This window comes from Hermetia illucens, chromosome 3 (assembly GCF_905115235.1).
Source record: "Hermetia illucens chromosome 3, iHerIll2.2.curated.20191125, whole genome shotgun sequence".
NCBI classification, from domain to species: Eukaryota; Metazoa; Arthropoda; class Insecta; order Diptera; family Stratiomyidae; genus Hermetia; species Hermetia illucens.
Genome location: NC_051851.1, coordinates 153753634 through 153779625, shown reverse-complemented (window position 1 = coordinate 153779625; position 25992 = coordinate 153753634). Strand labels below are relative to the sequence as shown.

Sequence of the window (25992 nt, the reverse complement as noted above, 5' to 3'; positions counted from 1 at the left end):
TTTGTGCAATAGAACTCCACAATACTAATAGAGTTCCAGATGCGAGGTTGCTCAATTCAAAGAAGAACGCACTCAACCGCTTCATAAATATATTCATCATCTTTCACCAGGTAACCGTCAACAGTAGCCTGACTAGTGTCGTTTTTGTTTAGGGCTCGACTTCTCAGAACGTAAACATTGTTCTGTGAGGTTGAATGGATGTTGGGGACCTGCACGGCCTAGCCGATACCCGGTATCTTCTTTCAGTCATGTGTACACGATTGTGACGAAAATATTAATTGAATTGCATTTCTATTATGGTGACCATCGGCCCGTAGACTTAATGGCGGTAGTCTTGTCTTGTATTGATGACTTTTTTATTGTCTTTATCTTTTGTTGGTTTAGCTAAGTGCCGAACCGGTTTACCTGACAAGATCTTAGTCATACCAACCTGTTCAGGCGTGCATGCATTCAACCGTGGAGTTGCGCTGGTAGAATCAGTTAATTGCTGTCTGCCCGATGCGTATCTGCTAAGAAAATACTTCTTTTTACGGAACAAATGGGCTCTGATTTGACTATTAGTCTGGCGGTTTAGTGCTTTCTCCTTTCGCTTCATTTCACCGAGCGTTAAGAAACCATTTGCATTCGGAAAATGGCTCCGTTCTTCCTCTATGGCGTTTCGTGTTAGATTTTAATTACCATATTTTTACTGTATTTTCTTATAGCTGCATTATCTATCATAAATCCATTCGGTAGCGTAATGTTATCGGAGCTTGTTGGTCATTTAATTGATATTCTTAGTACATGTCGCGGTAGCTCAGAGCCACAGGAAGATGTAAGACATAATTTACGGCGTATCACGACAATGACATTTGAAAATGGGCAATTTCTAATACCACTTTTAAATTGATTTTGATTACTGGAGCCGCAATAAATTTTAGAAGTTTGGGGAAGCACTAATCGTAAAGACCTTCCCTCATGCTTCTCCAGGACATCTGCACATTGTATGCGTTCTATTTACAACACATAAACTCATAGATGACCTAAAAAGGTACGCTTTAGATCTGATCTTCAAAAATCTAGTTCCAGCATTTTTTGATCATAAGTATATCTGTAAAGCTTATTGCTTTTGATGGACTTGGTAAAATCATGCTCTATATTATAGCCTACATCACTGCAATTTCTTGGTGCCAGGATGAACTTAAGGGGGGTTCCTGCGAATTACTAAAAATTATAGTAATATTAACTTTAGTCAAACAGATATCGGTATCGAAGGTATTTCAGAGCTCAGGCACCATATAGTGGCAACCCCCAGATTTTTTTTCAGATTTTTCGGTTGGGTAACATTAAAAAATAAATGATCGCTGTCAACCCACCGCATTTCCACATTTCTAACAAATGTCAAAACTAAGAGCGGGTTCGAAAAGTACTGACCGAGATCTTTAATTTGATACCCCACATGAGTATATTTGATGAAAAAAAAATGTGGAGGAGGACCACCCCTTAAATTTGACGTAAAAGGATGTAAACTCACTGTATGTGTGAGCGTTCACAGTTCCCACCTTTCTACCAAATTTGGTGTCAATCGCTATAACCGTCTCCGAGAAAAATGCGTGTGATCGACAGATAGACAGACAGACAGCGGCTTTGTGTGGGCGAAAATAAACGAAGTATATGTGTACAGCTGTTACGCCCCACCAAGCCTGACACTTCCCGAATTCGAGGAAATGCTTAACAGTCTTGTTCTCGGCGCAAGGAATCGTAGTCCAAGGGTGATTGCTGGGCCCGTGAGTGGGACAGCAGAGAGACAAATGCAAGGGGCCGCAGTCTATTAGACGCTTTCGCACAGTTTGATATTATTCTTGCGAACGAAGCATATGTAAACCCCTTTGAGAAATGGGGGTCTGCCTCAATCGTAACTTTTGTCAGTCCTGCACTGGCACATAGTATGTCCTGGTGCGTCAGCAAGGACTACACCCACAGCGATCACCAGGCAATCTTCTTTGGGCTATGGGTGGATTCACCGGACAGAAAACGATCATGCCCAAAACCGAGAAAGATGTCAGGCTGGTCGGCTCTAAATGAGCAAGCCTTCATAGAGGTGTGGTTAGACCAACCTAATAAAGCAGGCGACCCTACGGAAAGAGCTGCCCATGTGGCCCAATGAATCGCAAAAGCATGTGAGGCGTCCATGCCTAGGAGGTGCTTATTCCCCAGTAGAAGATCAAACTACTGGTGGAGTACTGAACTGGCCAGCCTTCGATCAGCCTGTCACCGAGCCAGAAGAGCAGCTCAGAGAGCGGTAGGTAGAATCGACCAAGAGCAAAAAGAGCGCGCCTATAAGGAAGCCCGCAAAACCCTCAAGCTCGTCATCCAACGGAGCAAGAGGGAAAGCTTTAAGGAACTCTGTTCGGAAGCGGACGAAAACCCGTGGGGAGCGTCTATAGAATCGTGATGGGGCGATTCAGAGGCCCATCATCTCCGCAGATCGCGTGTCCTTCACTCTTGTTAAAAATTATCCCGGGGTTATTCCCTCAGCAAGAGGAAGGCGTAGACAGCTTCCAGCGACTTCTAAACGACATGGCAATGCCGCCAGTCACCAATAATGAGCTGCTAGAGATATGCGCTAGGATAGGAGATAACAAAGCTCCGGGTCTGGATAGCGTTCCGAATAGGACCCTTAAGCTTGCCGTGAAATCCAGACCGGACATGTTCGCTGTGTTGTTCGATGCGTGCATGTCCGAGGGGATGTTTCCTGCATCATGGAAACGACAGAAGTTGGTGCTACTGCCTAAGGCTGGCAAACCTCCAGGTGAGCCAACCTCCTACAGACCTATTTGTCTTTTGGACATTTTGGGCAAAATGCTAGAGCGAGTAATCTATAATAGATTACTTCCAGTTGTTGAGAGCCAGGGAGGTCTGTCAGATCGGCAATATGGTTTCCGTAAAGCCAGATCAACCATTGATGCCATCAAAATGGTTACTGGCTTGGCCGAAGATGCAATCCACGGAACGGGCAGAACTAGCAAATATTGCATAGTAGTAACCCTGGATGTGAGAAATGCATTCAATTCGGCCAATTGGAATCTAATACGGAAATCTTTAGCGAAGGTTGGTGTCGCTGCTATCGTCGATAGTTATTTAACTGAAAGGAGACTCTGGTATGATACCGATGACGGACCCCAGGAGTACGTTGTTTCCGCGGATGCCCCGCAGGGCTCCGTATTGGGCCCACTACTGTGGAACATCATGTACAACGATGTACTTAATCTTCCCCTTCCGAGGAAAGCCACAGTGGTGGATTACGCTGACGACATAGCGCTGGTTGTTGTCGCAAAGCATCTCGAAGATGCTGAGTTATACTCAAGCGAGGCAATCAGTGCTGTTAAAAGTTGGCTAAAGGGCTCTGGTCTGACACTTGCGGAAGAAACAACAGAAGCGGTTCTCATCACTAAGCACCGGAAGAGAAATTACGCCTATGTTAGAATCGGGAATCATATCGTCACTTCTTAGTCTGCCATCAAATACTTGGGAGTGATGATAGACGGCAAGCTTAGCTATAAGCAACATGTGCAGTATGTTTATGACAAAGCATCCACTGCAAGTGTGGCCCTGGCAAGGATGATGCCGAACGTGGGAGGGCCGCGGCATGCTTCCCGGTTGCTTATAGCTAGGGCAGTGTGTTCGATCCTGCTCTATGCAGCTCCAGTTTGGAGAAAAGCATTGCAGGTTGCATTTAACGCTAACAAACAGTCTACAGAAGAACAGCCCTAAGAGTGTGTCTCAGATGATGCAGCATTCGTCATCTCTGGAATAATGCCCACTGACATCTTGGCAGATGAGATGACGAATATATATAATGCGAAGTCTATCTATCCTTTATCGCAAACGAAGAACGCCGAAAGGGAGAGATCTCTAAATAGATGGCAAGAGCGTTGGGAACGCTCGGGAAAGGGTCGGTGGACACACAGGCTAATCCCTGCCATCAAGAAGTGGTTAGAGAGACGGCACGGTAAGATTAATTATAATCTTACTCAGTTTCTCACGGGACATGGAGGATATCGCTAGTACCTCTTCAGGTTTAAACTAGATAGCTCACCCGATTGTCCAAACTGCGATGGAATCCCAGTGGACCCAGAGCATATATTCTTCCACTGTCCAAGGTTTGTGGAGGAAAGGAAGAACCTAGAGCAGACTCTAGGAGAAAATCTGGTGCGAAGAATGTTAGCATGTCAGGAAGACTGGGATGTTATCAACTCCATGGTCATATCTATCCAGCGCAAACTGCGAAAGGCAGAGGAGACTAGAAAAGCGCGGTTACGTAGAGCCGTGGATGGTTTTAGTGGGTAAGAATCCCACACGCTGGCGTGTCCAGGCCAGTGCCTTTTGAAGATTTCCACCTCCTCAAAAAAAAAAGACAGACGGACAGTAAACCGATTTGAATAAGGCTTTGTTTTAAACAAAACTGTAATTGAGGAGTTATCCCCAAAAGTCTCCTATTACTTTGGAACTATAAAAGAAATGCTATTTCGATCCATGAATTTTTGCAGACCCAAGATGCACCAGGTCACTTTCATGCCCTTAAGATAAAGCATTGAACCTCTTCTAAAAGTTAGTATTCGAAACTTAAGCGAATCTCCCAATTCTTTCAACCTAGAAAACAGACCACTGAGTGTCAAGTACATACTATAAGATGGATGGATATCTAGACTTGGATACTAAGGGAACCATAGTGGCGAATCAGTTGCATACGACCATCACTAATAGATCATGCGGTTTTTCCTGAGGGCCACCAAGAATTCAAAAAATAGAAGATTATCCTCAAATCATTAAGGATACATAGTCATTCAGGGATCCGATCTACGAATAGGGGCCAAGCAGCCTTTAACATTCGATCCTAACGAGCCATTCAATCAACCGGAAAGGTCCAAATGCAAATGCGATCAGGGCACTTAGGTCCAACCAGGTGAACTCTAAACTGGCATGGGAATGCCTTGAGAAACTGAATACGCTCGGCACGCACAATAAAGTCTGGATAATCTGAGTTCCAGGCTATGTTGGGTCGGAAACCAATGAGGCAGCAGATGAACTGGCGGGGAAAGAAGCGGGGGCGCCTCGACACGGGCCACGGTTTCGTGGCTATGATATTAAAAAATTAAGAGGTGCGGCTGAGGGCACTATACTGAGTGAACTTACCAGGAATGGAGCAGTCCAGAATGCTTACTGGAGGCACCTTTTTCTAATAAAACTTAATTAGCTTCTATTTTATTTTTATCCCAGTTGTCACAATCTCGGCAGATGCCGGATTTTACCTAATACTAGCACTAAGTGCCAAGCATTTAGGCTCGGAAGGTCCTACCTACTTAAAAGATAGAGGGACACTGGTGATGGTGGCCGGTGGTAGGTAGGTTAGTGAGAGAATCCGCCGAGAACTCCCCGCAACATCGAACACGTATACAGAATGGTGTAGTTCTGCATGGCTTGAACCAGACTATAAGAGTCGCACGACATCAAGGGAAGCCGTGAAGGATTTTGGTACAATACAAATGCAAATCAACAAATATCTGCGTCGCTATTGATCGATCCAGCGGAATCACTGGTGTCGCTGGGGGACGAGTGGTGATTATTGGAAATCTTCTCGGCATGCGACCTTCCATACGACGCATTCGAAGTGGTTGGCGCAACCCCTCGGTGTGCGCCAACGCGGCACTGTTTCTGTGCATGGAATTCGTCGAAAAAAAATTGGAACAAATGGGGGCGCATAGGGGAGGGGGAACTCCTGCGACGGAAATCGCAAAACTTCGGAAGGTGTGTCACAAACACCACCGCTTGATACAACGTTGTTATGAGTTAGATCAGCCAAAAGGAAACCCCGCAGCGCAGTAAACAGAAAGCAAAACTCCCTGCAGATAGAACCTGGTAAGAGAAAGCAGAACCACTATAAACTGGTAATCCGAAAAATCGAGGCCCTGCGGAAACCCTGTTCACTTAAAGCCGAGCAGATAGGCCGTGTTGCACGAAGACTATTCCCTGCGCATCCCGTATGGATTAATCGCAACAGCGTGGAAGGTACCGAGGGCTGCCTATTTTTCTCTGTAGAAGAGTTGGGAGATACAGTCCTCTCTGTGAGAAACAAGATGGCGCCAGGACCCAATGGTATACCGGCAGAAGTTTACAAATTGGTGTTCCAACATTGGGCAAACCTACTGCTCGGCGCATTCAATGCTTGGTTGAAAGAGGGCATTTTTCCTTCCCGATGGAAGGTAGTGGGGCTTGCGCTGATCAACAAAAGGAAAGGCGACCCTGAGCAGCCGTCTGCATAACTCATCATAAGTAAACTTACTAAAACAATACGTGCTGCCTGAGACTTATCCCCACGGCAATTCGGTTTTAGACCAGGTAAATCCACAGTAGATTCTGTTATGCAAGTTGTAGATGCGGTTCATCAAATGGAGGCATCTGCGTTGCCAACCTCGATGGGTAATGCTCCTTATAATGTAAGGAAGATAAGAATTCCGTAAGATCGGAAGACAATACTTTCCACCTGCCGAGCTATCACGAAAATTGGGGGATTATCTGAGAAACGACTCCCTGCTCTATGAGGCGCTAGGAGGTCAGAGGAGGATGGAGCAGGTGGTGACACAGGGATCCTTTAGAATGCTTCCTACGATAGTCTACTAAGACTCGCCATCCCAGAAGAGTCGTGCCTGATCGGTTATGCAGATAATGTTGCGGCGCTTGTGGCCGGACGTACTGTCGAACAAGAACAAAGCAGATTTGGCATATTGATGCGACGGGTAAACGAATGGATGACTACTCATGGTTTATTCCTTGCGCTGAAAAAAAAAAAACCGAAATAGTCCTCATGACTAAAAAGAAAATCTCGAACCTGTCCCCCAATATCGATCAACGGGTCGATAATCGGGTCAAAACCAATGATTAAGCCCCTTGAACTAACGTTTGACTCAAAGATGAGCTTTTACGAACAAATCGAAGCGGCAGCGGACAAGGCTGCAGCTGGAATTTCGACCTTAAGTCGGGTAATGACAAACATTGAGGGTCCTACGTCTGGCAGGTGACGTTTTCTGTCAAGAACAAAGCAACCTGTTCTGCTCTATGGCGGCGAGATACGGGCTAAGGCTCTTGGAAGGAGATATATCGTAAGCACCTTGAACAACTACAGAGACGGTAGTTTCACGGGTGGTGTCTGCCTACCGCGCTGTCTCTGAACTGGTCGCGATTGTGTTTGCAGGGGTGATTCCCGTTGTCCTTCATGCTAAGGAGCGTAAAGCCATAGGAAAAGACCAAGGGAGGAGAGCCAAAAGAGGTGGTTACTCGTCTAGAACGGCAACGTACGCTATATGAGGGGTAGCTTTCTTGGCAAAATGAGACAAGGGGCAAATGGACTGCGCGGCTCATTTGCAACTTAAGTGCGTGGCTGAATCAGAAGCATGGTGAGATTGACTATTCCCATACCCAGGTCTTTTTCAATAAGGAATCGTGACACTCTTTGTCTTTTCGTCCTTAAATTTGTGGGAACCTCCGAAGGACGCAGGCAGATAGCTTGGTATTTACAGGTTGAACCAATTTTGATGAATGACGCTTTTCTCATACATAATCGTTTAGTTCTGATCGCCATACAACGATAATTAACAAATAAGTTCGCACAACTAATTAAGAAAAATTATATGAGAAAACTGGTACTGAACGTCACTTCAGCCCTACTTATCCAATGCAAATCTTCTGGGTTGTCCTAAATTACCAAACTAATTCCCCTTTACAAATTTGTCAGTAAAATCCCAGGCAGAACTGTCTTCAGAGAAAGAATGCAAGCCATAGCTTATCATTTTGTCATTCCACCATGAATTTTGAAGTCTTCAGCCTAATAATACCAAATGCTTGCGTTTATCAGTAGGTAATACATCGGACTCCTTCATACCGCAAAGTTTAGACAAGACCTGAAAGGAGCTCTTACAATTGATAGTTTACAAGCTTCTATTCCGTCACAAACCACATGGGGTTACTGTGAGCAAAGGGCTCATCACCATGAACTGAAGAAACTTGAAGGAACTGAAGGACTTACAGATTAAGGTCGGCGAAAAATCAGAGGGTCATAGACGAGCTTAGATCCACCTAAATCAATGCTTATAACAGGAGGAGCTCCCTATTGCACTTGGAAGGTTCAATACAGTGACTGGCTATGGTTCCAGAAGTGTAAATCCACGTGTCTAGCGCTACAGTCTTCAACATCTGGCTATGCTCTATGAATCTTTGTGCTTACAACTTCGCAGATACTGAAGGTTTTAGATTACTTTCACAAGGTCAGCTTCCAACTGTTTCGTATGTAGATGGTCAGATGGCCTACATTTCGTGCTCTGACCATTAAGCTTTCCTCCTGAAGCTTGACTATCTCAGAATTTTTTGTAGAAGTGAGCAACGCAATGCCTCGTAATTATTCAGATCTAATTCAAGATTTGCATTCCGAGTCTTCCTAGGTACCCTGCCTGTTGGGAACCACTTTTACAGAACTTCCTCTCTGGTACACGACGTCAAATATCTATTTTTATTTTATTAGAATATCAACCCCAATCATCACCATCATCAGATAATCCCACAACCAACAGTCACCAATCCATGAGAAAGTCACCCATTAAAACCTAGAAAACCCATTCAATAATAAATATGAAATCCAAGCCATAATTTTCTGAACCATAGTCATCGTTACGGTTGCAAGCTGTAGGCGATTGTGCGAAATTATCATTTTGCACAGAAAATTGGTCAATCTTTTCTCATTTCAGTACAATCTTACGAACATGGCTCGGAGAAACAACGAAAGCTGAACACAATTACGGGACGCAGCACAGAATGGCACATGATGCCAATAAACGTTTTGTTGGAGAAATTAAATTGTTCATTGGAAGGTATTCGTGGCTTTCAGAGTGTTTTTTCGTGACCGTTTTCTGTTGGTGGAAAGATTTAGGTAGAAAGGAATTTGGATATAATTAGAAGAGTGAAGGCATCAAAAAGCTTTTTCCTCTTTACAATAAGATGCAATTACGACCCCGAAGAAACAATTTTTAGATCCTACATAAGATTTTTTGGACAAGATACATAACGCCGGAGAGAGGGGTAGGTAGGTAGGTATCAGTGGCCGCTTGACACCGTTTTGACGCCACTAACTCCTAAGACTGTGATTGCTGCTATGAGAGCAGGGAGGCAGACTCTAGCCGGTTCGGATCTTCAGAGCCAGCCCGTAGCATTCACGAAGGAAAGCAACTCTCCCGCCCTGCAGCTAGAAATCTCCCTGAGGTCCCCAAAGAGTGGTTTACCCAGTGTCCGTAGCCTGACTCTAGCTAGAGCTGGGCAATCGCAGAGGAAGTGCATGAGGGTTTCCCTTCCTTCTCCGCAGCTCCGGCAATGCAAATTATAGGGTATGCTGAGCCTGATGACATGGTGCCCCGTACGGACTGCCGTAATTTTGAATGCATTTGCATGCGTCTGGCACAGGAGCTCTCGTGATCGGGCCAGGTTATAACTGAGCCAAACCCTCCTTGACTTGGCACAGCTCGTAAGCCCTCGCCATCTAAGGCCCGCGGTTGCTAAATAGCGCAAATAGACGCCGCACCTGATAGCCGCCAGCGAAACACCGATTGTATTCAACGAAGGGCTGCCAAGAGCAGAGCCTCGCTTGACCAATCCGTCAGCCCGCTCATTCCCCTCTATGTTCCTATGCCCGGGAACCCAGAGGAGGGTGAACTTGAGCGTTCGGTCCAGACGGTTCAGCGCGTCTCTGCACTGTCCCACCAGCCAAGAGGATGTGGTCGCTGAGTATAAAACGTTGATGGCCGTTTGGTGTCAATATCGTCGGTACTTCCGCTTGGATTACACTGGCGAAACCTGGGAGACCATACGACTCGGATACATTGTGTATTCGAGAAAAACCACAGGTCGACTCCACAGTCCATCTTTGATCCATCGGTAAAGAATACCGAGTCATAACGTTGCATGATTGGACGTTCAATGAACTTCTTGGCCACAAAGTTGAGCTCCCTAGGCGACTAAGGACTCCGTTGGCTATAGAAGATCAACTGAACACTCTAAATCGCACACTTTTAGAGGGCTTTGAAGAAATTTGTCCTATTTCCCGAGGCCAACGTGGTAAAACGATTCCATGGTGGAACCCAGAACTGCAAAGACTCTGAAAATCAACCAGAGGATTTATAAATCGTGCTTGCAAAAGCAATAAAGATGAAGACTGACTAAACTTCCGGAACTTACAGCGTGAATATAAGAGGCCGGTAAAACGTTCGAAACGAGCCTCTTTTAGAGCATACTATAAGGAACTGGAAGGTGAAATGAAGACTTCCAGGTTGTGCAGAGTCCTTAATAAGGATGAATCGGCCAAGTTGGGTTGATTCTATACAGACTCTCTTGGAAGTTCACGACCCGGGAGAATAGGTCTCAGAAGTGGGAAGAAGTGAATTGGCGATTTCTGCAAAGCCTTCAACACGAAGGTGTTGCAAGGGGAATTGGAACATTGCGAGAGCAGTTGTTACCAATGAAAAGGCGAGAGCTGCGATACTAAAGGAGGATATAGAGCACTTAGGGCAACTTCTAAGAAATATTTTTCCAGGATTCAGAAACCAGCCGAACATCATTTTCGCTGAAATGTCTGGAGAGACTGGTTGAGCATCACATTCGAGAGAAGGCACTAAGTTCGCACTCCCTAAATGAAAACCAACGTGGAAAGTCCTGTGAGTCTGCTCTTCATTCCTTGGTTTCAAAGATAGAGGATGCCACTCTGAGTGAATACGCGATGGGGTTGTTCGTGGACATTAAAGGGGCTTTTGACTGTGCGCGCTGTGATGCCGCCAGAGAGCATGGTGTTGACGAAACTCTAATAAAGTGCCGAGATTGTAGTGTGCTGAAGTGGGTGTTGATCGCTACCTAACAACGGAACCAAGGAAAGGCTGTCCTCAAGGTAGGGTGCTGTCGCCACTTATGTAGAGTGTGCTGATGGACTCACTACTATGCGAACTGCAAAATCTGTCAATACACGTTCAAGCTTATGTGGATGACTTGGCTGTGCTGGCTATTGGTCGAGATCTCAGAACGATGTGTAGATATACACAACACGCCGTTGATTTGATTGACAGTTGGTGTCTCAGGCATGGACTTTCAGTAAATCCAAATAAACCAAAATGGTTATTCTTCCGGCTGAAGTGTGTGGCGGCAACTTGGATAATTGATGGAATTCTGTTTTTAGATTTAATACAGTGGATTTACTCTGGGTACCTGGTCATTGTGGTATAGAGGGAAATGAAATCTCGGATGCCTTAGCAAAAGAGATTTCAACTTTCCCCATACCCGGACCGAAACCAGTAATTGGGCTGTCGGTAGCATTGGCTGATGCTGCTATCAAAAGCTGGGAACAAGCTTCCCATAATGAGAGGTGGCGAAGCCAAAATTTTCCTGTCAGAACCAACCAAACATACTGCAAATTTATCCTGTCGAAAAGCAGGAAGACTTGCAGAAGTATTGTGGGCATTCTGATTGGCCATAATTCACTAGCTGGGCATATGTTCAGAATAGGAATTATCCAAGATGATACGTGTCCATCCTGTAATGAGGAAGCGAAACCCACGGAATATTTTCTATGTAAGTGCTCCACCTACGGACGCGTCAGACATCAGATTTTTGGTGCTGATGTGCTCCAACTGCAGCGGATTGCATCACATCCACTAACGGAATTCCTGCGATCCACAAACGAATCCGGGATATTCTGTTAGATGAGGGAATGGAGAACAATGGACCACTAAAGTCTGAGTGCTCAGAGGGTTTGCCTCTCCCCCACCTCAAACACACACACACAACCTTGCAACACACCGCTGGTCTTCCACTTTGCCCTGGCTGGAAGCAAAATTTCTCGTGAAGTTCAGCTTGCGTGTGGCATAGTTCGTGGGAAATGCCCAGATTTCCCGAAGTACTTCGTCTAGGATGTTACTGTGACCGTAGGACTTCGCTGCTCAACTTCTGGAATCACGTAGTCTGACGGCACTGCACACTGTAAAGTATTTAATGTAGAGGTCTAGGGAGAGGAGATGCAGGAGTACATTGAGAGCATCTACCGGGCAGGACTGCAGAGCCCCAGGAGCACCTGCACACGCGGTTCTTTGAATCCGATTAAGCTTCATCCTATTGTATTTTTTGCTCAAAGCCTGCCGCCTATAATAGAGCTGCACGCACTACAGCGGTGTACATCCAGAGAACCATTCTCGGCCGGAAACCCCAGAGGAAAAAGGCAATCTTTATTCATCCAGCCGTGTTAGATGGAATTCAAGTTTCCTTGCGGCCCACCTTCACCCCGCTGCTGTCGAATATTCGTAAAATTTCGTCCATTATTATGAATCAGAGCACCGGAGAGATGGCGCCAAACTGGGGCACAGATCTGATCAAGTGGTTGCCTCCCAGATCCGACTGGATTATCCTGGTATTTAATTTATTTAGTTTAACGGACAACAAACAGAGAAAACTCCAATTAATTATTGTCCTCAGGACGCGAAGCAAGCAAAAATCTTATCCTACGTTTAAAAATACTTAAAGTAGAGAAGTTAAAAGGACCAAGCTGTTCTGCGTTGTAATTTCAGCAAAGCCTAGGAATCGGGGAATGAAAGTAGACTTCGAGCTCTGCGAAGGGCACGTTGAAAATGTCTGCGCTACGTGTGTTATAAGAAGCAAAACGGCAGGTGATGTCGTCAGCGGCGGAGCAGTCCATCAGACCCAAGGAAAGTTTAAAAAATGTGCATAGATTCAGATAATGTCTACGCTGTTGTAGGAAGCGAAGGTTCAGAAAGCGGAGGCGGGAGGGGTAATCCACACGAGGGAAGCTTTTCTTAAAGAAGAGGGAACGGGTGAATTTGCCTTGCACATTTTCAAAGGCAAGACAATCACTATTACGGGAGGGTGACCAGATGACGGAGCAATACTCGAGGGTATTCCTCACCAAGGAATTGAAGACAGCTAAGGAGTGTTGGATGCAGTCAAAATCAGAGGAGGAGCGAAGTATAAAACCTGTCAATTTTGCTGCACGATTGATGACATCGAGGCAATGGGTGTCAAAGCGGAGCTTATCGTCGAAAGTGACTCCGAGGTCTTAAGTGGAATTTAAGCAAGATAAGGCATGCTCGTTAAGAGAGTAGGAGCAGGAAGTGGATGATTAGTCTAGGAAGTAGCAAATAGAGTGACACTTTCTGACGTTTAGCGCTAAACCATTAGTCGAGAACCAATGGACCAGAGTGTCCAGGTTAGATTGAAGGGAAACACAGTCCGGAAAACAGCTCAAGGTCGTCGGCATAGAGCAAACAGGGACAAGGACCCAGAATAGATCCCTGCGGGATGCCAGAGGAAGGGGGAGAAGAAGCGGGAAGTATAGTCGTCAAAAGAGACGCGACAGGATCGGTTGGAAAGGTAAGAGACAAGCCATAAAACAACTGGTATGGGAACGTTTAAAGACGAGAATTTGGGCAGAAGTATCTTGTGATTTACAGTGTCGAAGGCTTTAGCGATATCAGTGTAAATGGTATGCACTTCTTGCCGTGAACTTAGACATTTGGCGAAAAAGTTGGTAAAGTCAAGCAGGTTCGAGGTAGTGGACCTACGTTTAAGGAAACCGTGTTGCTCTTTCACTATGTGTAGGCCAAAGTGGGCGGACAACCAGTCGCTGACATACCTTTCCAGGATTTTGGAACAAGAGGAGAGGAGAGAAATGAGACGGTAATTCTCGGCAAGCTTACGATCGCCACTTTTGTGTATGGGAATGATGAGACCTCTTTCCACAAGCCAGGAAAATGATTCTCTTCGAGGCTTTTGTTGAAAAGAAGAGATAGGAGAAGTGAGATGGGCTTACCAGTTTTGACACTGGCATCAAGTTTGCCAATGAGGTACTTGACAAGGATAGGGTTAAGAAGGGGAATTGTAGGCGATGTGGGGCAGGCTACATCCACTATCGGGAGGGATTCAGAGGAAGGAGGGGGAACCTAGACTGACGAAAAGTAGCAGCAGAATAAATCACAAAATAGTTGGGGGGAGTTAGTTAAGACGCCAGAGAATTTAATGGACGGAGGAGATAACTGGGCAGAGCAACGGAAGTTGCGAATCTGGGGTCAAAAAGATTTTAGATTCCCACGCTTTAGTGAGTGTTCCACACTGGCCAAATATTCGTTTCTGGACTTACGTATTAAGGATTTGACCGAGGAACGTAGAGATTTGAAAAAAAAAACTAAGTCAGCATCGTTTCTAGAAGACAGTCTCTTTTTGACGTAGTTTTTTGTGAACTTCAGTGGTGAACCAGACGGGATAAGAGCATAAGCACTTTGGAGAGGAGGGAACGTAACAAGGAAGAAGATCAGATAAAATGGTATAGAAAGTGTTGAGTGCTTGGTTACACTTAAATGGAGAAAGGAGAGGGACCCAGTAGATTGACGGCAGGGCTGAGTGCAAACCTTCAAAATTCGCCTTAAGAAAATTGAAGCATGGATATAATCCAATGGATAAGATACCCCTCCAATCCAATACTGGTCAAGGCTTCCTTGATGGCGTTGGTACTAACGTTGTTGAAAGCTCCCTCTATATCCAAGAAGGCAGCTAAGGTATACTGCTTGTACTGCAGTGACCGTTCAACCGTGCCAATTACTTCGTAGGGTAGATTTTTCTTTGATGCAGGCATGTTTGAACTTAGAACAAGGCGTTCTCTCCATAATCGTCCTTAAGTGGATGTCCAGGACGCGCTCTAGGGTCTTCAGCACGAAAGAAGTCAGGCTAATTGGCCAAAAGTCGTTCGCCGACTCATGACCGTGCCTGCCCGCTTTCGGTATGAAAACCACTCGTGCGCGTCTCCAGGACTGTGGTACATATCTTAAAGAGATGCAACTCCGGTAAATCTCAGCAAGCCACTGCAGAACCCTTTCCTGCTGCTTCTGTAGCATACCTGGCATTATGCCATCTGGGCCTGGAGATTTATATGCGGAGAAGCTGTTAGTCCAGCCGATCTTATCCTCGGTAATTATCGATTTGATAGTCTCGCACAGCTGGAGTGGCCTCAAACCCTCCAAGCAATGCTCTGACTCACAGTCCTCCTCCCTGACGAGGAAGTGTGTTTGAACAACAAGCTCCAAGGTTTCACTAGAGGATTCCGTCCAGGAACTTTCAGACTTTTCAAGAAAGGATGAGTTCTTATGTTCCTTGCAGGGAATTTTACTGAGCCTCGCGGATTCACTGGTGCTTTCAATGTTCTGACAATAGTCAGAACCGAAGAGTTCGTTCTTAATTACTTGACCAAACTTTCTCCAGTCGATCCTCCTGGGGTCTCTGAGGGGCTTAGGGTCGGAAATATCCGCTGCACGATTCAAATGGGATGCTAAAACATCCGCGAATAAATCAATTTATCTCGCTATTGGTCTCTTTGCTATAGATCGTCTTGGACCTTGTACTATATCGATTTCTACAGACCATTCACCTCGTAAAAGAAAAAAATATATTCATGTAACATCCTGCAGCCAAGCGTATGATTTTTTTTCTAGTCAAACTAGAAATCTTTCCCACTGATAGCAAAAAAACTGAAAAGGCATGCTTCAACTCGTAAATGGTTTGCCAAAGAACAATCGACCACAAGCAGGCATAATTGCAATTCGATGTAACACCAATTCAAGCTGAACGTAACATATTTCGCCTGTACCAACGCCGCGCTATTGTCGTTAAATGCCATAACCAGCAGCAACAATAAGTTCAAGAAACTGGTCTTCTTCAGGTGATCAGTACAAGACATAACATCAGCTAAATGTGGAGTTCTCATGCGCACAAACCAGCTACTGAGGGTACACATACGTCTGAGGTGGATGTTCCCAACAGAATCTCTACACAAAAAGATACTCCATGAAACATTCGAAGCTGAGTCGCATTACTTCCAGACTTCATTCACTTCCGACCTAAAATTTCAACCCAATTAGTCTCAAAGCGCACACCCATTTTTCGGAGCCGTTTATGCGGGTCAAACAAGGCTTTACCCAGATTTCGATTTCACAGACGCGTACCCTAGGAAGCTCATGCGGATTGAACATGCTGTAATGTGGCACAAAAACCGTGCAACCCAAAGAACAGGAAACGCTACATTCGCGTGGGAATTATTCTTGTCTCTTCCTTTTTTGCTCTTTATTTGATTTATTTCCACATCTGGAGGAGTTGACGGAGCACTCGATCTGAGTGCAGCGTCCGTCTGAACCTCAATTCTGCGATACCTTGTTCTACCTTTTGTTTAAAGAGTCCAAGAGGCACATCTGGACGTGGGCGAGCTCAGCAAGAAAAGTCAGCTCCCCTTGAGCCTAATCCATCTACCTGGCTATCTTGAAAAATCTGAGACATGGCTCAGGGCATACTCGCCCATAACACATCCAACATAATCCGCAAAATAAAACAATTTTCACTTTATGAATGAAAATACAGTCATTGAGCGCAGCACGGACCATCTTCCGTTCGAAAAGTTGATCATTACCCCTGGAAGGCGGAGATGGTTTAAATGATTTTCATTGAATTCCATGTCACGTGCTCGACGAGGCCTCCAAATCGTTTAGCACGCACCACGCAGTCAATGGTTATTCGGTGTTGATGGAGTAAAAGCAAAGAAAAAAAATTTGCATAATAGTTAATGGCTTAATGTTGCCTGGGAATTGGTAGACCGACTGTCGACGGTGCAAAGTGTTGACTTTTTCTCTATTGTTTGGTTTCGATTGTGTTATGAAACCGGGCATTACTGGGAACTTTGAAAGACTTCAAAGAATAGTAGCATTTGTGGATTTAATTGATGCCATAATGAATGCAAGGTGAGTGACCGATTACTAAAATAAGGGTGCTCTCGATGACTAACTGTTCTAGTGAAGCCAAAGCGCCAGGTAGAAAATGGTTTCGCAAGTCATAATTAATTATTCAAATAGATCATTGCAAGATGGCAGTGGCCCCGAATAATGGCCAAGACTGAGTAGAGTTAAAGACCCTTAACGAAAGAAGAGGCTTAGTAGCTTTCCACTTATTAAACTTATGCTGCATGATTAAAGAATTTATGCCCTGGTACTCCAGCAGAGCTTAACATGCAGGCCGGGTAAGTTTTCAGGGCACAAAGTTCAGCAAAAGGATCAAACCTTTTCCCTCTGTCCACCAGAGACTTGTTCTTAGTGACGGAACTACCGTTCAAAAGCCAGTGAAACATATCCAAGAAGGCTCTGTATGAATAGACAGTATCTCTCACTTCTCTGAAAATTTCTAAGCTCCGTAGCAGCTTTAAGGTTCCGTCATGATCATGTGTGGTTGACTAGTGTTTTGTATGACACAGAAATCGGAGCCCTTTGAGCGTCATACAAATCTTGATACAATCGGGAGGCTTTCGAATCACCATCCAGCGTGTCAAGATATCGAAACAGGATATATTTTGAGATGAGTCTAGATTTTATAGAGATGCACTGTGACTGAACGAGTCCTGTTTCCCTTTTTGGGGCACACATTGAGCCCTCACTCCCCTATATTTCACCTAATAATAGAAATAAGAAATAATATCAATTTCGAAAAGTAATAGTCGAGCCCTTTCATTTGATATCCCACATGGCCATATTCTGTGAAAACAAATTTTGGAACCCTCTTTCGCATGTATGGAGAGCCCCCTTCAAAATCAACACAAAATGGCACCACTGGCTGCAAGTAAAGGGACACACAGGCCACATTTTCTCACCAAATTTCGTAACAATCGGTCCTACAGTTTCGGGAGAAATCGGGTGTGACAGACAAACAGACGGACATTGAACCGATTTTTATGAGGTTTTGTTTCACACAAAACCTTAAAAAGGGTAAAAAGAAGGAAAAAATACAAACAAGTCGAGAAACCGAAAGCTAGACGCTTCAGGTATGAAAAGCTTTATGTTTTTCCTATGTGTATGGAGACCCCCTTAAATTCAAGACAGAACGATATATGTATGCGTTGGCATTCACAGTTCCCACCTTCCCACCAAATTTGGTGGGTCAATCGGTATATCGGTTTCTGAGAAAAATTCGTGCGACAGACAGACAGTCTTGCGCGGAACCCCAGTACGGGCGGCTTTTGAGAGTCAGCAAGCAGGCTCCCGACCGTCGATATCTCTTGACTGCAGTGCCTCGATGGTGAATTACTTGGCCACCGCTGCATCGAATACTACAAATAGTCTGGAGAAAAAGGCATTTAAGAGGAGCACCTCATTCCCGAGAACACCAGTTTCAAAAACACGGAAAAGTGATTCACACACGGGTCATTCATCAGCTCACAGTGGGATGACTAAAGCTGGCCGGAGGATGTCTCAAAAACTAGCGTTTGAACCATTTAGGAGAAGCTCGACAATCCTGCAATCTCCCCGAAGTCAACATTGGTGAAGGAAGGAAATCAAGGAAACCCCCGGAAGGCTAATAAATATGGAAAGGAACAGTGTCAGAATACGGGCGAATCATCATTCACCCTACTCGGAGGGAAAATTATAGAGTTGTCCGAATTTATAAGCGAAAAACACAATGTGTACTAGGCTATCATGGTCAGAGCCCTTTGTGAAGAAGGCAAGCGTCACTCAAGCAGCACAAATGACGTCCCCTCCAAATCCATAGGACGGCAAGCGTAAAAAGAGAAGTAGAAACGAAGCGAACCATTCTTTTTTATTATCACAGGACGCGAAAAGGCAAAAAGGCTTCTCAACGGCGCAGGGGAAGGCCAACAAAGTGACTAAAATCTTGGGCACAGCGAAGCCATCTCCAAGGAAGGTCAAGCTCCAAAAAGAAACCAAGGAAGCATCAACCAAATTTGGCGGAAAAAAAGTGCGACACGTAAAAGAGGATTTTTTTTTTTTGGGAGTAGGGTAGGTGAATGCATTTACGCACAGGCCGTCCCACCTCTCGCAAGAGAAAAAAGTGTGTTCAGCGTCATCCGCCACTCTATTGCAGAACACACAATCAGGAGATCGCGCCTTCCCAATCCTGTACAAGTAAGACTGAAAACCCCCATGCCCACTTAGAAGTTGGGTAAGGAAGTAATCAATCTCACCGTGCTTTCTGTTCAACCATGGGTCTAATTTGTCGATGAGCCGCGCAGTCCACTTGCCCCTTGGCTCATTTTGCCAAGAAAGTTGCCAATCGCTAAGGGTGCGCTGACGTTCTTCACGGGCAACCACTTCTCTTAAGTTTTCGCCCTTACGGCGATAGATAGCTTTGCGCTCCTTGGCAAGGAGGGCAACGGGGATCACTCCCGCAATCACCATCACAACCGGTTCGGAGACGATGCGATAAGCAGACGCCACTCGCAAAGCTCCCCGCCTCTGCACTTGAGCGAAGCGTTTACGTTGCACCTCCTTGTCAAGGGCATCAGCCCATACCTTCGCACAATAGAGAAGAACGGACTGCGTTGCTCCCATGAGCAGACGTCTCCTAGTTGATATAGGGCCCCCGACATTCGCCATTAGCCGACTCAAGGCCGCGACTCCAGCTGCAGCCCTGTCCGCTGCTGCTTTGATTTGCTCGAAGAAGCTCATCTTCGAGTCGAGCATTACACCAAGGTATTTAATCGTTAGTTTTGACTCTATAGTCAACTCGCCGATCGATATGGGACGCAAGGTCGGGATTCTCCTTCTGGTCAGGATGACTACTTCAGTTTTTTCCAGCGCAAGGTTGAAACCGTGAGCAGTCATCCATCCGCTTACCCGCTTTGCGCCTGTTCAACAGTGCGTCCGGCAACAAGTGCCGCAACGTCGTCTGCATAACCGACCAGGCGCGACTCTTCGGTCATATCGAGTCTCAGCAGACTATCGTAGGAAGCGTTCCAGAGGTCCGGCCTTAGGATGGATCCCTGTGCTACTCCCGACGTGATTTCCATCCTCCTCTGGCCCTCTACCGTCTCATAGAGCAGGGAGCGGTCTTTCAGATAATCCCCCAATATCCGCAAGAGATAGCTTGGCACGTGAAAGGAGTTCTCTAGTGTGCGTAGCATATCTGTCCATCTTACGGAATTGAAGGCATTTCTGACATCAAGCGTTATGAGGAGCACTATCCGTCGAGATCGACGGCTGTGTGCCCCGGCTCGATTAAAGGCATTTACAACCTCCTCTCCTCCATCCGTAAAAGAAGATTACGGTTCAAATTGATTATCATTTCGCTGCGGGCAGCAGCAGATGCCCAGTGTTCCTAAACACTGAGCCTTGGATACAGTAAAGAAAAGATGTTGATACAAACCAACTTCAACCACCGCGAGGCAGCACAAAACCTACCCTCACCGACCATCTATGAGAAGGCAATCGAAGCTGCATAATCAGCGTGCTTTATCGCAACAATAAGAGTGGTGTTTGGGCTACATATGTAAGTGATGGAACTTCCAGAATTTGGATTCGTCTGGCAAAAATAGTTGGTTACACATATATAGTTACTATTCTCCACCAAGCGCGACGATAACAAAATTCAAAGAAATACTAAGTATGATGATTTCGGATGCAAGAAGTCGATACCCCAAAATCATAGGAGGTGTTATCATCGCGTGAGCTGTGGATTGGGGCAATTGAACTACGAACACCAGGGGCCGTATCCTGTTCGAGGATTTCGCAGAGCCAGACTTGGTGCTTGCAAATACGAGAAAAGTATCCACCTTTCCTGCGACAGGGTCGGGCTCAATAGTCGATCTGAGGCGAGGAGAATGGTTTGTCAGAAAGCATTATACTCATAGCGACCACCAGGCAATTTCCCTCTACATCGAATATGGGCCATGCGGCAATGTGCGTTCCCGCGGAACTGGAAATCAGAGCTGGTCCGCTATTGGAAGGCCACATCTCTGTGATGTCGCTTCAGAAAAGATAGAGCAAATTATGAGACGCATAATGAAAGCATGCGACGATGCCATGCCGAGGCGGCGAGTCTTCGCAAATAGGCAGTAAAATTATTGATGCAGCGAAGTGCGAAGTTGCGGCCTGCATGTTTTCGAGCTAGAAGGATCTGCCAACCAACTAGAAGCAGACCAGACTCCGATGAGAAACGACAAGTATATGCGAAACTTCACGGACCAGCGAGCAAGAATGCTTCAAGAAACTTAGCGCAGAGGCGGACCAAAACCTAGCGTACAGGGTGGTTATGAAGAAGATGAGAGGGCGAACACAACAACTAACCTGTACGCATCTTCTGCTTGATATCATTATAAATAATGGGGAGCGCAAAAAGCATAAATAAGCTTTGAATGTCTACACCATACCTGCGATAATTGAGGAGGGACTTGCAAAGATTTGCCGGAGAATCGGTAATAATAAAGCCCGCGGTTTGGATGCTGTTTCCAATAGAGTTCTTAAACTCGCTGTAAAGACCAAGCCGAAGCCCAATAAGCAACCGGTACGCCCATCATCAACCATCCGCCTGATTTGCCTTATCGACACGGTAGGAAAGATGCTGAAAAGGACCATCTACAATGAACTTCTTCCTTTTATAGAGTATAAAGATGGCCCCGACAATTTGGATTTCAACAAGCCTGTGCTGGTGACGTTGGACGACAAAAATGCGTTCAATTCAGCCAGTTAGGAGTGGATAAAAAGCTTATTGGCTAAAATGGATGTCCTTAGTTATTTCACTAAGCTCTTCGAAATGGACACTTTGGTACGATACGAATGAGGGACCCAAGCAGTACACCGCCACAGCAGGAGTACCACAGAGTCCAGTGTTGGGTCCTCTCCTGTGATGTATAATGGGTCTTTGTCCTTCTCATGCTAAAGAAGACCACGATAATCGGTTTCGCAGATAATCTATTTGGACCGTACACTAACGAAACCATTAGCGCCATAAAAGCGTGGCTGGAGATGGTTTCAGATTCACCTTACGGAACAAAAAACGGAAGTGATCTTGATTACCAACCATAGGAAAATAAATACGATTAGTATTCGTGTTGGTTGCCACATCATCACTTCAAAGCCGGTTATCAAATATCTGGGGGTGATGATTGACACCAAAATCAATTTCAAGGGACACCTGGACGACGCCTGCGAGAAAGTGGCAATAAGATTAGAGGATAAAGATACAGTCGCAAATTACTTATGGCCAGTGTGGTTTGCTCTACACGATTATACTCGATACCAGTTTGGGATGAAGCCCTAGCGTGTGAGAACAATCGGAGCAGAGTAATCTTGGCCTACCGCTTAGGCGCGCTAAGGGTGTGTAGCGCCTTCAGAACAACCTCAGGGGAAGCAGTATGTGTTATTGGAGCAGGAGACTAGTGTTCTACTGCACTTGAGCCATTGGGAGTATCTAAGCCTCGTGGCCAAACCCCCCTCCCTTACGGGACGGCTTATTGTTTAACGTAGGATTAATCCTACGGCCCTCTTAAGAGATTTGGGGATTTGGAATTGATTTTGTGACCACAATCAGAGCCCCCGCAACAACGGTACCAGTCTATACCAAGTGCATGGCTTAGCATTCATACTGGTGGATGCAAGAATTACCTAAATCTCTACCGAACTATGGAGTACGGCACCCGTGTTGATACGCAACACCACATCGAGGCCCGAAGGTCTCTTCTCGCTTGAGCACAACCACAGCCACCATGAAACTCCCACAAGGGGGCCAACCGCAAACAACCGAGCTGTACTCAGATACGACAGAATTTCTCCTGAAGTATAAGAGTCCAGGAGCTACCTCGGTTCCCATGGTACCAGTAACCCCTGGTAAGGCTTCGCCACTTCAGATGAGTCCCCGTGCAGACTCGGGTCTGATCACCCTTGCTAGGCCTTGGAGCATTCGTCTACTGCATCACGGCCGGCAAGCCAATGCGATACAGCGTTTCCCGGTGCCACCACTTGGAGGTTCTCCTCGGCCACTTGGTTTTGGTTCAGCCCACAGGGTTGCCGCCCCGTCTTCCTCCCCTCTACCTCGGAGCACCTGTTATTGGGGCATTGATACCGATGGACAATTGAGGCACGCTTTCTGTACGAGAAAAGGAGAATCGATCCTACTGAAAAGGAAAAATAATATCGAAAGGCCGCAAAGAGAGAGTCGCTGAAAAAGTGACAATAATAGTTGGATAACTCGCAGAGGGGCCACTGAACCCACACTAATGAGGAGTAGATTAAGACCCCATTTCTTTCAGGACATGGTAGTTACAAGATATAGCTGCACCAATTCATCCATGAACATAAAAAAAGGAGAACAGGTAGGCAGACGGTAAATCGACTTTATTAAGGATTTGTTTTACATAAAATCTTAAAAAGCGACGGAATAAACCGATTAGCAGTCAAAGAAAAAACAACTGAAGGAAAGGAGGAATGAGAAGGAGGTAAACTTCATGGCGAGATGAAGGGAAAAAGTATACTGTGTAAACTGGACAGAAAGCAGGCAAAGTTACAATGAAGGAATACAACAATTGGAATACATTAAATCACATGAGTTTCAAGGTTAAAATCCATTACTAGTGATTCCGGGAGAAAGGACTATCAATTTGTAGCCAAATAGTGGATGATTTCGATTTGGGTATAAAAATGACGAAAGTTGTCTCTACCTTGAATCCAAAATTTATTGATTTGAGCGAGATTCAGGGAAACACAACGGTCTTCTCCTTTGTCCCATAAATTTCCCTTATCGTCGTTTATACAAATTTATGACCTTTTTATCCCCTAAACACGGAGACACATGCCTCCTCCAAAACCCCTAATTTGACGCCACGAGGATGAAAGCAAATTGCCAACAGTTTAAGCAACCATCACGGAATCGATTGGCAAAACGCAAAAACAGAACGATGAAGCCCCTGAGTCGTATTATTCTAAAGAAAGAATGCCTCCACACATTCCGCACCGGTGAAAGGCAGAGACACATGTTCTGTGATGAAACCACGCAAGCCATTAAAGCCATTTGCTGTCAAGGACACTCCGGTTCCACTCGAACGGGTCCCGGCTCACTGCAATCGTATCGATTTGACATTAAGCATTTCTTCTCGGGGAGGAGGATCCCATCATCCGTCACGGGACCGTATGGGAGGCGAAGAAAGCATAATTATCGGTCTGAGGGTCAGGGATGGCGCCGGGTCTATTGGCTTCAATCCACTTGAGATTAGACGCAAAACGATATCTCTGGCCGCTGGGAACGGTTGTTCTGCAAATTGCGAACATGAGCACGAAATCAATACAATCGCCAGACACCCACCAGGCGATCCATTAAGCCAAACAGCCCCAAATCAAGTCGCCGTGCTCTGAAGCGTTTCGTAGGCGGTACGCGATTGCATTCAAGCGGACGAGTCTCGAGCCCATTCACGGCAGCCAAGGAGATCTCGCGCCGCCTGATCGCCGACACGACATGCAAATAATGCAACAAATCTCCAGCCGAGTCTGTTATTATCTAACACCCACCTTTTCTCGTCCGGATCGGACTGAATTTCTTCCCCTGGTCCGTGTAAAACACTCCCCGCTTGACTGGCAGCTCGCCTGCACTCGATTCGTCTCCAATTGGAGCCTGCGATTCACTTGTAATTTTCTTGCAATTTTTTATTGAACTCGCTAAGAATTTTCACACACGCTTTTCACGGAGAAAAGAAAAAACAACGACACGGGTCAGGTCAGCCCACAGATCCGCCGACACGCAGCGACGACGACGACGAGTCTATTTTAAAACGGCAGCGATAAAATGCACATCACGCACTCAGAATTTGCATCACGGAATCTTCGTGGCACCGCGAAAGGCTTCCCAATATCTCCTCAATTTTCCCGATTTTTTCCGTTCACCGATTACTTTGTGGTTGCCGTAAAAAAAATTTGTTTTTTTTTGGATTTTTCTGATTTTCTTTTTACTCAGCACACAGCCGACGACTGAGTGACTGCGGAGCGCTTTGACGTGCGGCAACTGCACAAATGTCACTTTCCTTCCGCCTCGGCTGTCAAACAAAAACTTCTGCACACACACTACGCACGGATCACAATAAGGTAGTAGGCCCGCATCGGGCGTCCCGTTTCCGCGCAGGTAAGCGCACGGCGGCTGTCCCGCTCGCGCGCCTATTCATTCATCAAGCGGAGTACACCGTCCGTCGGCCGCCGTCGCCAGGTCGTCTCGTCTTGCGGTCGGTTGGAGCCCGCGGAGCCGTCGTGCAGTCGCCGATTGCCAATCGATAATTTTCGCAACTTGGGCGCCGCGGTTGTGGCGAAAGGAAAAAACGCGAATTGATTTTCAGACTTTTCTGGGCTGGCAGCGATCACCTCGGCTCGGAGGTTGTAATGCGGAAGCGGCGCGAAACTGAGGCAATGAATACACGTGAAAAGGAAGAGGAATTCACCGGAAATCGGATGTCAGTCGGAAACTCGCGTTACAACCGGTCAGGAAACGGAGGATTGACAATGTCAAGTTTGTTGCTGTTCGTGGCAGGGACGCTCTCCAAGGTGAAATGCAACTGGGACCGGAACGCCGAACAGCCGCAACTCCATACGCGATCACAGCTGACTGCGCAATGCTAGGGAGAACTCTGTTTTGTGGCAGCAGCTCACCATGGGCTCCAATTCGCCGCACCGGTTCCAATTGGTCTGACAACTGACTACATGTGGAGAGTGGATGTAAATGGGCTCGGTTTGAATCTTTGCTAGTAAACAGACGGATTTCCGGTGCTGAATTTTGAATTTACAAAGTGAATAAGAAGGAAACTTACCGTTTGGAGAAAAAGAAATCAAAACAAACTGAAGAGTAAGTAAAATTGTTTTTGATGTTTTCCGTTTACCCGTAGGAAAAAAACAGCCTCAGCTTGGTATATTAGCCGTTAATAACGCCGTCTACCAAGCTTGTTCGGAAAAATGGTGCTTTAACAAAATTCATGTCCGTGGTCGGAGCCGCAGCTCAGGGCACTCGGGCCATTGTACTATCCCCGTAAATCGCCTACTCAATGGCTTTCCGCCTACGGCGATCGCAGGCTTTAGCGAATCTGAGAGCATTCTCCAGAGGCAGACAGTGTGCAGATTCTTCATT

At 45.9% G+C, this 25992-nt stretch overlaps 1 protein-coding gene across 5 annotated transcripts in view; it reads right to left on the bottom strand.

The window, feature by feature from the left end:
* The window catches only part of LOC119652225 (kinesin-like protein KIF21A), a 195176-nt gene extending 169571 nt beyond the window's left edge, over positions 1 to 25605 (bottom strand). For 3 of the 5 annotated variants that reach the window (XM_038056179.1, XM_038056178.1, XM_038056181.1), the window contains exon 1: positions 24396 to 25602. The gene's annotated coding sequence lies outside the window, so the exon portion shown is untranslated. Of the gene's footprint in view, positions 1 to 24395 lie in introns of all 5 variants that reach the window. The other 2 variants (XR_005249520.1, XM_038056180.1) reach the window with 2 other exon arrangements.
* Between the last annotated feature and the right edge of the window lie 387 nt (positions 25606 to 25992).